The following is a 13,307-nucleotide window of genomic DNA, read 5'->3' as shown; positions in this document are numbered from 1 at the left end:
AAGGCTAACAGATACTGAGGAACCTTATCTTCACACCTGTGTTGGGTCCGGGTCTGATTGGAACGGCCAGGCAGTTAAGCACGCCCAGCTAGACACAGCTCACATGTTGGCCCAACTCCAATAAGAATGATGTGACCCAGTCAGAATTAGCCCAGTTTGACATATGTGATTTATTAGAGCCTTGCTGACAATAGGAGCAGTGGCAAGGCTGACTATTCTCTTTACGTAGCACTGCTGTCAACGCAGTCAGTCTGGCCACTGTCACAAAACAACGCTAGACAACTAACAGATGACGTTAGACAACTAACAGATGACGGCTCCAGTCACTTAGGTGTCAACATGTGTGGGAAAGACTCTCCAAGACACTACTGTGATGTTATATACCCAAGCTACAAGACTCTACTGTGATGTTATATACCCAAGCTACAAGACACTACTGTGATGTTATATACCCAAGCTACAAGACACTACTGTGATGTTATATACCCAAGCTACAAGACACTACTGTGATGTTATATACCCAAGCTACAAGACACTACTGTGATGTTATATACCCAAGCTACAAGACACTACTGTGATGTTATATACCCAAGCTACAAGACACTACTGTGATGTTATATACCCAAGCTACAAGACACTACTGTGATGTTATAAACCCAAGCTACTCTCATTACCAGAACCTTCCATTAAGTAGGGGCGTTGGGTAGAGGTCATAAATCATGATAATGCCTCATGTACAACCGGTAAAGATGTTAATGGAGGACATCCTTCGTGTGAGGTCAGCTCACCCGTCGATCATTTATCCATGAACAGAATTCTCTCGTATCCAGCGGCCCATTACGATGGTTATGGTTGTAATAAAACATTAACCTCAACTACATCAGCTAGTGGAAAACCACTACAGGGTCACTTAGCCTACGGTCTAGGAAGTACAGTTCCCATCCATCTAGACACTCCGAATAACGGGGTGGGATTCTTGCAGATTTTTTTATTGATTTTTTATTTATTGAACCTTTATTTAACCAGGTAGGCTAGTTGAGAACACCTTTATTTAACCAGGTAGGTCAGTTGAGAACACCTTTATTTAACCAGGTAGGCTAGTTGAGAACACCTTTATTTAACCAGGTAGGCTAGTTGAGAACACCTTTATTTAACCAGGTAGACTAGTTGAGAACACCTTTATTTAACCAGGGAGGCTAGTTGAGAACACCTTTATTTAACCAGGTAGGCTAGTTGAGAACACCTTTATTTAACCAGGTAGGCTAGTTGAGAACAAGTTCTCATTTACAACTGCAACCTGGCCAAGATAAAGCAAAGCAGTGTGACACAGACAACAACACAGAGTTACACATGGAGGCCCCAGTGTCCACCCATGTGAAAGGCCCCAGTGTCCACCCATGGGAAAAGCCCCACTGTCCACCCATGGGAAAAGCCCCAGTGTCCACCCATGGCGAAGGCCCCAGTGTCCACCCATGGGAAAAGCCCCAGTGTCCACCCATGGTGAAGGCCCCAGTGTCCACCCATGGGAAAAGCCCCAGTGTCCACCCATGGTGAAGGCCCCAGTGTCCACCCATGGGAAAGGCCCCAGTGTCCACCCATGGTTAAGGCCCCAGTGTCCACCCATGGGAAAAGCCCCAGTGTCCACCCATGGGAAAGGCCCCAGTGTCAAGCCCCAGTGTCCACCCATGGGAAAAGCCCCAGTGTCAAGCCCCTTTGTCCACCGATGGGAAAAGCCCCAGTGTCCACCCATGGGAAAGGCCCCAGAGCACCCATGGCGAAGGCCCCAGGGTCCACCCATGGCGAAGGCCCCAGGGTCCACCCATGACGAAGGCCCCAGTGTCCACTCATGGGAAAGGCCCCAGTGTCCACCCATGGGGAAGGCCCCAGTGTCCACCCATGGGAAAGGCCCCAGGGTCCACCCATGACGAAAGCCCCAGGGTCCACCCATGATGAAGGCCCCAGGGTCCACCCATGGGAAAAGCCCCAGTGTCCACCCATGACGAAGGCCCCAGGGTCCACCCATGACGAAGGCCCCAGTGTCCACCCATGGGAAAGGCCCCAGGGTCCACCCATGATGAAGGCCCCAGGGTCCACCCATGATGAAGGCCCCAGGGTCCACCCATGGGAAAAGCCCCAGTGTCCACCCATGACGAAGGCCCCAGGGTCCACCCATGACGAAGACCCCAGGGTCCACCCATGGGAAAAGCCCCAGTGTCCACCCATGACGAAGGCCCCAGGGTCCACCCATGACGAAGGCCCCAGGGTCCACCCATGGGAAAAGCTCCAGTGTCCACCCATGGCGAAGGAGGTGTAATGGTGGAATGCTTGAATGTCAAGTGCCATTAAGTTTGTCACCAAGTTTCTGCCTCGATCAACCAAGATGTCTGACCAAGATGTCTGACCAAGATGTCTGACCAAGATGTCTAACCAAGATGTCTGACCGGACGCCGTGGTGGGGAAACCCAGCCACCAAGGGACACCTCGTGGTCACTCTGACTTCGTGGTTCACAGCTCAGGAAACCCTTCCAAGCTGAAACACAAGGGGGGGCTGTTGTAACGAGAATCCACCAGTGAAGTCACGCTCCTTCAGTTGTGGGCGGTGGAGAATAGATATTCCCTATGTACCACATTCAAGGCCAAGACTTACAGTTCTGTTATTGACTGTCTTCCTTACCGCCCTTTCACAAAACAAAAGATGGACGCTCTCGGCCAATCAGACGACCATACGTGTTATGAGGAATTATCAGCTTGTCTTTCAGGCGCCAGGGCTGTGAATTCCAGGACAAGGGGGAGAAGTCCGGAACTTTTTACTCTTGGTAACAAAGTAAAGTGGCGACAATAACGCAGTGACATTTAAACACGTTTTCTGAAAAGTGTATCAACCTGAAGGAGTCGTGACACGTTGAGATATCTTGAAGTATACTGTGATATTTCTCAGCTGATTCTGTTATTAAAATGGGTGTAATGTGAATTTGCTGTAACATAGAATGTGTGTATTTCACCCAATGTATGTTTGAAACTTGCCAGGCTACGCATTTCATCCTGGTTTTCTATACAGTAGAAACATGCTGTGAACACTTGTGCGTAAATCTCAGGTTGTCTCCTATGAACACGAATGTGCTGGGTTCTCAGAATCAACCGGGTGGTCACATGATTCCCTATCGGAATGTGCTGGGTTCTCAGAATCAACCGGGTGGTCCCATGATTCCCTATGGGAATGTGTTGGGTTCTCAGAATCAACGGGGCGGTCACATGATTCCCTATCGGAATGTGCTGGGTTCTCAGAATCAACCGGGTGGTCCCATGATTCCCTATCGGAATGTGCTGGGTTCTCAGAATCCACCGGGTGGTCCCATGATTCCCTATCGGAATGTGTTGGGTTCTCAGAATCAACGGGGTGGTCACATGATTCCCTATCGGAATGTGCTGGGTTCTCAGAATCAACCGGGTGGTAACATGATTCCCTATCGGAATGTGCTGGGTTCTAAGAATCAACGAGGTGGTCACATGATTCCCTATCGGAATGTGCTGGGTTCTCAGAATCAACCAGGTGGTCCCATGATTCCCTATCGGAATGTGCTGGATTCTCGGAATCAACCGGATGGTCACATGATTCCCTATCCGGCCTTTAGGGGGCCCCGCCCTCTTTCCCTATAAATTACAGGACTTGCTAACAGACGGTAGATCAAGTTTCTTTGGAACAGAGTGATCCATATCTAGGAAGAGGCTCTAAACATGGTCAAACACTCCAGCCACCCCAAGTCATAGACTGTTCTCTATGCTCCCGCACGGCAAGCGGTACCGGAACGCCAAGTCTCGGTCCAAGAGGCTCTAAACATGGTCAAACACTCCAGCCACCCCAAGTCATAGACTGTTCTCTATGCTCCCGCACGGCAAGCGGTACCGGAGCGCTAAGTCTAAGTCCAAGAGGCTTCTAAACAGCATCTACCACCAAGACATAAGAGTCCTGAACATCTAATCAAATGGCTACCCAGACTATTTGCAGTGCCCCCCCCCTCCTCTCACCCCTTCTTTACACCACTGCTACTCTCTGTTGTTGTCATCTATGCATAGTCACTTTAATATCTCTACCTACATGTACATATTGCCTCAACTAACCGGTGCCCCCGCACTCTGTACCGGTACCCCCCCTGTATATAGTCTCCACATTGACTCTGTATCAGTACCCCCCTGTATATAGCCTCCACATTGACTCTGTACCTGTACCCCCTGTATATAGCCTCCACATTGACTCTGTACCGGTACCCCCTGTATATAGCCTCCACATTGACTCTGTACTGGTACCCCCTGTATATAGCCTCCACATTGACTCTGTACTGGTACCCCCTGTATATATCCTCCACACTGACTCTGTACTGTAACACCCTGTATATAGCCTCCACATTGACTCTGTACCGGTACCCCCTGTATATAGCCTCCACATTGACTCTGTACCGGTACCCCCTGTATATAGCCTCCACATTGACTCTGTACCGTAACACCCTGTATATAGCCTCCACATTGACTCTGTACCGGTACCCCCTGTATATAGCCTCCACATTGACTCTGTACCAGTACCCCCTGTATATAGCCTCCACATTGACTCTGTACCAGTACCCCCTGTATATAGCCTCCACATTGACTCTGTACTGGTACCCCCTGTATATAGCCTCCACATTGACTCTGTATCGGTACCCCCTGTATATAGCCTCCACATTGACTCTGTACCGGTACCCCCTGTATATAGCCTCCACATTGACTCTGTACCGGTACCCCCTGTATATAGCCTCCACATTGACTCTGTACCGGTACCCCCTGTATATAGCCTCCACATTGTCTCTGTACCGGTACCCCCTGTATATAGCCTCCACATTGACTCTGTATCGGTACCCCCTGTATATAGCCTCCACATTGACTCTGTACCGGTACCCCCTGTATATAGCCTCCACATTGACTCTGTACCAGTACACCCTGTATATAGCCTCCACATTGACTCTGTACCACTACCCCCCTGTATATAGCCTCCACATTGACTCTGTACCGTAATACCCTGTATATAGCCTCCACATTGACTCTGTACCGTAACACCCTGTATATAGCCTCCACATTGACTCTGTACCGTAACACCCTGTATATAGCCTCCACAGTGACTCTGTACCGGTACCCCCTGTATATAGCCTCCACATTGACTCTGTACCGTAATACCCTGTATATAGCCTCCACATTGACTCTGTACCGTAACACCCTGTATATAGCCTCCACAGTGACTCTGTACCGGTACCCCCTGTATATAGCCTCCACATTGACTCTGTACCGGTACCCCCTGTATATATCCTCCACATTGACTCTGTACCGTAATACCCTGTATATAGCCTCCACATTGACTCTGTACCGTAATACCCTGTATATAGCCTCCACATTGACTCTGTACCGTAATACCCTGTATATAGCCTCCACATTGACTCTGTACCGTAACACCCTGTATATAGTCTCACTATTGTTATTTTACTGCTCTTTAATTAATTGTTACTTTTATCTCTTATTCTGATCTGTATTTTTTTTAAACTGCATTGTTGGTTAGGGGCTCATAAGTAAGCATTTCACTGTAAGGTCTACACCTGTTGTATTCAGCGCATGTGACTAATAACATTTGATTTGAGGTGATTTGATTTGATCTAAGACCCGAAGCAATCATTCCAGAAGTGATCCTGTGGAGCACACCATTTACTCATTCTAGACTAACTGACTGAGTCACCATCCTGACCGGGAAAGAGATAGAAATTCACTGCACAAGGACACAGAGAGAGAAAGAGAGTAAGAGAGGGAGAGAGAGAGAGAGAGAGACAGAGAGAGAGAGAGATGAGAGAGACAGCGAGAGAGACAGCGAGAGAGACAGAGAGAGAGAGAGAGAGACAGCGAGAGAGACAGAGAGAGAGAGAGAGACAGCGAGAGAGACAGAGAGAGAGAGAGAGAGAGAGAGAGAGATGAAAGAGAGAGAGACAGAGACAGAGAGAGAGAGAGACAGAGACAGAGAGAAAGAGAGAGAGCGGCTAGGACAGAACACAGCTTCATCCCAGACTGGGCTGGCAATATTGACATACAAGTAAATGACCCCATTGCATTCCTCATTTTCCCCAACTTATTTAGTCTTGTAAATAAAACCTTAAATTAATTATTTGTGGCATCGAGTTCATTTTGCGAGAAATTGGGGTAATTGCAGTTGCGGAGCTTCTCGGCTGTTCAGAAGGAGAATATAGTCAAACGTACTGTTGATTGTATATATATAGACGTCATGGTAAAAATCATAATGATAATTACTGACTGAGTTCAAGGCTCTCTATATACAACCCTTAATGGGGCCCCTCTCAGATGAACTCACCAAATCAATCAGATCAATTCATTATCCCAGGAGTTAATAAGTAAATGAGCTTGAATATTAATTAGCCAAAAGCTCACAATATTGTTCTCAATATTGATCCAACTATCTCATCCCCATACTGTTATTGATTTATCTTGCTCCTTTGCACTCCAGAATCTCTACTTGCACATTCATCTTCTGCACATCTACCATTCCAGTGTTTAAATGCTAAATTGTAATTACTTCACCTCTATGGCCTATTTATTGCCTTAACTGCCTAATCTTACTACATTTGCACACACTGTATATAGATTTTCTATTGTGTTATTGACTGTAGGTTTGTTTATGTGTAGCTCTGTGTCGTTGTCTGTGTCTCACTGCTTTGCTTTATCTTGGCCAGGTCACAGTTGTAAATGAGAACTTGTTCTCAACTAGTCTACCTGGTTAAATAAAGGTGTTCTCAACTAGCCTACCTGGTTAAATAAAGGTGTTCTCAACTAGCCTACCTGGTTAAATAAAGGTGAAATAATTAAATAAAATGTGATTAAAATAAAATGAAAACATGTATTTCAACTGAAAGAAGTAAATCCATTCAGACCCTCCCACCTCCTTAACGTTAGACCCCACTGATTGAACCTAAAAGGTTATTTTACCTTGTAAAATAATGGTGTAATATTTGAGAAAGGTGAAAAGGGTGAAAATGCTTGGACATCTGGAATCATTACCGCTTTCCAGCTCTATTCCTCTCTCTGTCTTCCTCTGGTGCTGGAGGGAGGCAAACTAACGTTAAGGAGCTGGGAGGGGGGGGGGGGGGCAAACTAACGATAAGGAGCTGGAGGGAGGCAAACTAACGTTAAGGAGCTGGGAGGGGGGGCAAACTAACGATAAGGAGCTGGGAGGGGGGGGCAAACTAACGATAAGGAGCTGGAGGGGGGGCAAACTAACGTTAAGGAGCTGGAGGGGGGGGCAAACTAACGATAAGGAGCTGGAGGGGGGGGCAAACTAACGTTAAGGAGCTGGAGGGGGGGGCAAACTAACGTTAAGGAGCTGGAGGGAGGCAAACTAACGATAAGGAGCTGGAGGGGGGGGAAAAACTAACGATAAGGAGCTGGAGGGGGGCAAACTAACGATAAGGAGCTGGAGGGGGGGGAAAAACTAACGATAAGGAGCTGGAGGGAGGCAAACTAACGATAAGGAGCTGGGAGGGGGGGCAAACTAACGATAAGGAGCTGGAGGGGGGCAAACTAACGTTAAGGAGCTGGAGGGGGGGGGCAAACTAACGTTAAGGAGCTGGAGGGAGGCAAACTAACGATAAGGAGCTGGAGGGGGGGGGGGCAAACTAACGATAAGGAGCTGGGAGGAGGGGGCAAACTAACGATAAGGAGCTGGGAGGGGGGGCCAAACTAACGTTAAGGAGCTGGAGGGGGGGGCAAACTAACAATAAGGAGCTGGGAGGGGGGGCAAACTAACGATAAGGAGCTGGGAGGGGGGGCAAACTAACGATAAGGAGCTGGGAGGGGGAGGCAAACTAACGTTAAGGAGCTGGAGGGGGGGGCAAACTAACAATAAGGAGCTGGGAGGGGGGGCAAACTAACGTTAAGGAGCTGGGAGGGGGGGCAAACTAACAATAAGGAGCTGGGAGGGGGGGAAAACTAACGTTAAGGAGCTGGGAGGGGGGGGGGAAACTAACGATAAGGAGCTGGGGGGCAAACTAACGTTAAGGAGCTGGGAGGGGGGGGGGGAAACTAACGATAAGGTGCTGGGAGGGGGGGCAAACTAACGTTAAGGAGCTGGGAGGGGGGGAGCAAACTAACGATAAGGAGCTGGAGGGGGGGGGCAAACTAACGATAAGGAGCTGGGGGGCAAACTAACGATAAGGAGCTGGGAGGGGGGGCAAACTAACATTAAGGAGCTGGAGGGGGGGGCAAACTAACAATAAGGAGCTGGGAGGGGGGGCAAACTAACGATAAGGAGCTGGGAGGGGGAGGCAAACTAACGTTAAGGAGCTGGAGGGGGGGCAAACTAACGTTAAGGAGCTGGGAGGGGGGGGGAGCAAACTAACGTTAAGGAGCTGGAGGGGGGGGCAAACTAACGATAAGGAGCAGGGAGGGGGGGCAAACTAACGTTAAGGAGGTGGGAGGGGGGGCAAACTAACGATAAGGAGCTGGGAGGCAAACTAACGTTAAGGAGCTGGGAGGGGGGGCAAACTAACGATAAGGAGCAGGGAGGGGGGGGCAAACTAACGATAAGGAGCTGGGAGGGGGGGCAAACTAACGTTAAGGAGGTGGGAGGGGGGGCAAACTAACGTTAAGGAGGTGGGAGGGTTGGGCATTATTTCAGATGTGTACTTTTTTTTTAACACGCAAAAGTGACAATTTCATGCAGCGCTAGACGGGAGTTTAAAGACCCACAGAAAGCAGGTCTGAACGGCAGCTGATAATGGGATTGATTTGGAAAGGAGACTGTGCTGTGACTCCCCGTCCCCCCCTCGTCCCCCCGTCTACTGACTGTGACTGTGGGTGATGTGACTCACCATCATTCATAATGTCCCAGTGTGAGATATAGGATGGAGTGCTTTGACTCCCCTGTCAACCATAATGTCCCAGTGTGAGATATAGGATCCATAATGTCCCTGTGTGAGATATAGGATGGAGTGCTGTGACTCCCCTGTCAACCACAATGTCCCAGTGTGAGATATAGGATCCATAATGTCCCAGTGTGAGATATAGGATCCATAATGTCCCAGTGTGAGATATAGGATCCATAATGTCCCAGTGTGAGATATAGAATGGAGTGCTGTGACCCCCCTATCAACCATAATGTCCCAGTGTGAGATATAGGATACATCATGTCCCAGTGTGAGATATAGGATCCATAATGTCCCAGTGTGAGATATAGGATACATCATGTCCCAGTGTGAGATATAGGATACATAATGTCCCAGTGTGAGATATAGGATCCATAATGTCCCAGTGTGAGATATAGGATCCATAATGTCCCAGTGTGAGATATAGGATCCATAATGTCCCAGTGTGAGATATAGGATCCATAATGTCCCAGTGTGAGATATAGGATGGAGTGCTGTGACCCCCCTGTCAACCACAATGTCCCAGTGTGAGATATAGGATACATAATGTCCCAGTGTGAGATATAGGATACATAATGTCCCAGTGTGAGATATAGGATGGAGTGCTGTGACCCCCCTGTCATCCATAATGTCCCAGTGTGAGATATAGGATCCATAATGTCCCAGTGTGAGATATAGGATACATAATGTCCCAGTGTGAGATATAGGATACATCATGTCCCAGTGTGAGATATAGGATACATAATGTCCCAGTGTGAGATATAGGATCCATAATGTCCCAGTGTGGGATATAGGATACATAATGTCCCAGTGTGAGATATAGGATGGAGTGCTGTGACCCCCCCTATCAACCATAATGTCCCAGTGTGGGATATAGGATACATAATGTCCCAGTGTGAGATATAGGATACATAATGTCCCAGTGTGAGATATAGGATACATCATGTCCCAGTGTGAGATATAGGATACATAATGTCCCAGTGTGAGATATAGGATCCATAATGTCCCAGTGTGGGATATAGGATACATAATGTCCCAGTGTGAGATATAGGATCCATAATGTCCCAGTGTGGGATATAGGATACATAATGTCCCAGTGTGAGATATAGGATGGAGTGCTGTGACTCCCCTGTCATCCATAATGTCCCTGTTTTAGAACAGTGTGGAACACTTTCTTTTTGTACTTATTGGTGCCTTTATCAGACAGTCTGCCTGCAGTGATTCATTGAAGGGATCGACAGGACTCTGTAACAGTGTAAGGCAGTGTAGGTGTCCATGGCAGCTTGATGAAGGTCAATGCCATCAGTCCTCAACTCAAAGGCAGATCCAGGCTTTCCACTGCAGGGTTCCTTTACACTCAGTGGCAGGTCCAGGAAGAAGTCTGTTCAGACAGCAGATGCCCTCTCCAACAGCCAATAGGAAGTCCCTAGCTGTGAGGACGTGTTTCACCTTAGAGAAAACCCAACTCCCTTCTCCATTTTCACATGCAGCCAAAGTCTGTGTTAACCGTTAGATATGGGTTATTAAAAGATCCAGGGTTGATGACATAGTTTCATTTGCTGTCGAAGGTCATTCCAAGGACTAGCTGGTCACACCTCAGTGGGTTGCCATTTGGAAGACCGCTTTGCTACCCAGAGGCCCATCTGTTGTGCTGACGGTTCCAGTACTGCGCAGCTCTGTATCATAACCCATCTGTTGTGCTGACTGTTCCAGTACTGCGCAGCTCTGTATCATAACCCATCTGTTGTGCTGACGGTTCCAGCCCTGTATCATAACCCATCTGTTGTGCTGACGGTTCCAGCCCTATATCATAACCCATCTGTTGTGCTGACGGTTTCAGTACTGCGCAGCTCTGTATCATAACCCATCTGTTGTGCTGACGGTTCCAGCCCTGTATCATAACCCATCTGTTGTGCTGACGGTTCCAGCTCTGTATCATAACCCATCTGTTGTGCTGACGGTTCCAGCTCTGTATCATAACCCATCTGTTGTGCTGACGGTTCCAGCCCTGTATCATAACCCATCTGTTGTGCTGACGGTTCCAGTTCTGTATCATAACCCATCTGTTGTGCTGACGGTTCCAGCTCTGTATCATAACCCATCTGTTGTGCTGACGGTTCCAGCTCTGTATCATAACCCATCTGTTGTGCTGACGGTTCCAGCTCTGTATCATAACCCATCTGTTGTGCTGACGGTTCCAGCTCTGTATCATAACCCATCTGTTGTGCTGACGGTTCCAGCCCTGTATCATAACCCATCTGTTGTGCTGATGGTTCTGTATCATAACCCATCTGTTGTGCTGACGGTTCCAGCTCTGTATCATAACCCATCTGTTGTGCTGACGGTTCCAGCCCTATATCATAACCCATCTGTTGTGCTGACGGTTCCAGCTCTGTATCATAACCCATCTGTTGTGCTGACGGTTCCAGCTCTGTATCATAACCCATCTGTTGTGCTGACGGTTCCAGCCCTGTATCATAACCCATCTGTTGTGCTGACGGTTCCAGCTCTGTATCATAACCCATCTGTTGTGCTGACGGTTCCAGCTCTGTATCATAACCCATCTGTTGTGCTGACGGTTCTGTATCATAACCCATCTGTTGTGCTGACGGTTCCAGCCCTGTATCATAACCCATCTGTTGTGCTGACGGTTCCAGCTCTGTATCATAACCCATCTGTTGTGCTGACGGTTCCAGCTCTGTATCATAACCCATCTGTTGTGCTGACGGTTCCAGCTCTGTATCATAACCCATCTGTTGTGCTGACGGTTCTGTATCATAACCCATCTGTTGTGCTGACGGTTCCAGCCCTGTATCATAACCCATCTGTTGTGCTGACGGTTCCAGCCCTGTATCATAACCCATCTGTTGTGCTGACGGTTCCAGCTCTGTATCATAACCCATCTGTTGTGCTGACGGTTCCAGCTCTGTATCATAACCCATCTGTTGTGCTGACGGTTCCAGCCCTGTATCATAACCCATCTGTTGTGCTGACGGTTCCAGCTCTGTATCATAACCCATCTGTTGTGCTGACGGTTCCAGCCCTGTATCATAACCCATCTGTTTTGCTGACGGTTCCAGCTCTGTATCATAACCCATCTGTTGTGCTGACGGTTCCAGCTCTGTATCATAACCCATCTGTTGTGCTGACGGTTCCAGCTCTGTATCATAACCCATCTGTTGTGCTGACGGTTCCAGCCCTGTATCATAACCCATCTGTTGTGCTGACGGTTCCAGCTCTGTATCATAACCCATCTGTTGTGCTGACGGTTCCAGCTCTGTATCATAACCCATCTGTTGTGCTGACGGTTCCAGCTCTGTATCATAACCCATCTGTTGTGCTGACGGTTCCAGCTCTGTATCATAACCCATCTGTTGTGCTGACGGTTCCAGCTCTGTATCATAACCCATCTGTTGTGCTGACGGTTCCAGCTCTGTATCATAACCCATCTGTTGTGCTGACGGTTCCAGCTCTGTATCATAACCCATCTGTTGTGCTGACGGTTCCAGTTCTGTATCATAACCCATCTGTTGTGCTGACGGTTCCAGCCCTGTATCATAACCCATCTGTTGTGCTGACGGTTCCAGCCCTGTATCATAACCCATCTGTTGTGCTGACGGTTCCAGCTCTGTATCATAATCGATCTGTTGTGCTGACGGTTCCAGCTCTGTATCATAACCCATCTGTTGTGCTGACGGTTCCAGCTCTGTATCATAACCCATCTGTTGTGCTGACGGTTCCAGCTCTGTATCATAACCCATCTGTTGTGCTGACGGTTCCAGCCCTGTATCATAACCCATCTGTTGTGCTGACGGTTCCAGCTCTGTATCATAACCCATCTGTTGTGCTGACGGTTCCAGCTCTGTATCATAACCCATCTGTTGTGCTGACGGTTCCAGCTCTGTATCATAACCCATCTGTTGTGCTGACGGTTCCAGCCCTGTATCATAACCCATCTGTTGTGCTGACGGTTCCAGCTCTGTATCATAACCCATCTGTTGTGCTGACGGTTCCAGCCCTGTATCATAACCCATCTGTTGTGCTGACGGTTCCAGCTCTGTATCATAACCCATCTGTTGTGCTGACGGTTCCAGCCCTGTATCATAACCCATCTGTTGTGCTGACGGTTCCAGCTCTGTATCATAACCCATCTGTTGTGCTGACGGTTCCAGCCCTGTATCATAACCCATCTGTTGTGCTGACGGTTCCAGCTCTGTATCATAACCCATCTGTTGTGCTGACGGTTCCAGCTCTGTATCATAACCCATCTTTTGTGCTGACGGTTCCAGCTCTGTATCATAACCCATCTGTTGTGCTGACGGTTCCAGCTCTGTATCATAACCCATCTGTTGTGCTGACGGT

The sequence above is a fragment of the Oncorhynchus kisutch genome, unplaced genomic scaffold (genome assembly GCF_002021735.2).
Source record: "Oncorhynchus kisutch isolate 150728-3 unplaced genomic scaffold, Okis_V2 Okis09a-Okis19a_hom, whole genome shotgun sequence".
Taxonomy (NCBI): domain Eukaryota; kingdom Metazoa; phylum Chordata; class Actinopteri; order Salmoniformes; family Salmonidae; genus Oncorhynchus; species Oncorhynchus kisutch.
The sequence above is the reverse complement of the archived record's forward strand: the minus strand, read 5'-3'. Positions refer to the sequence as shown.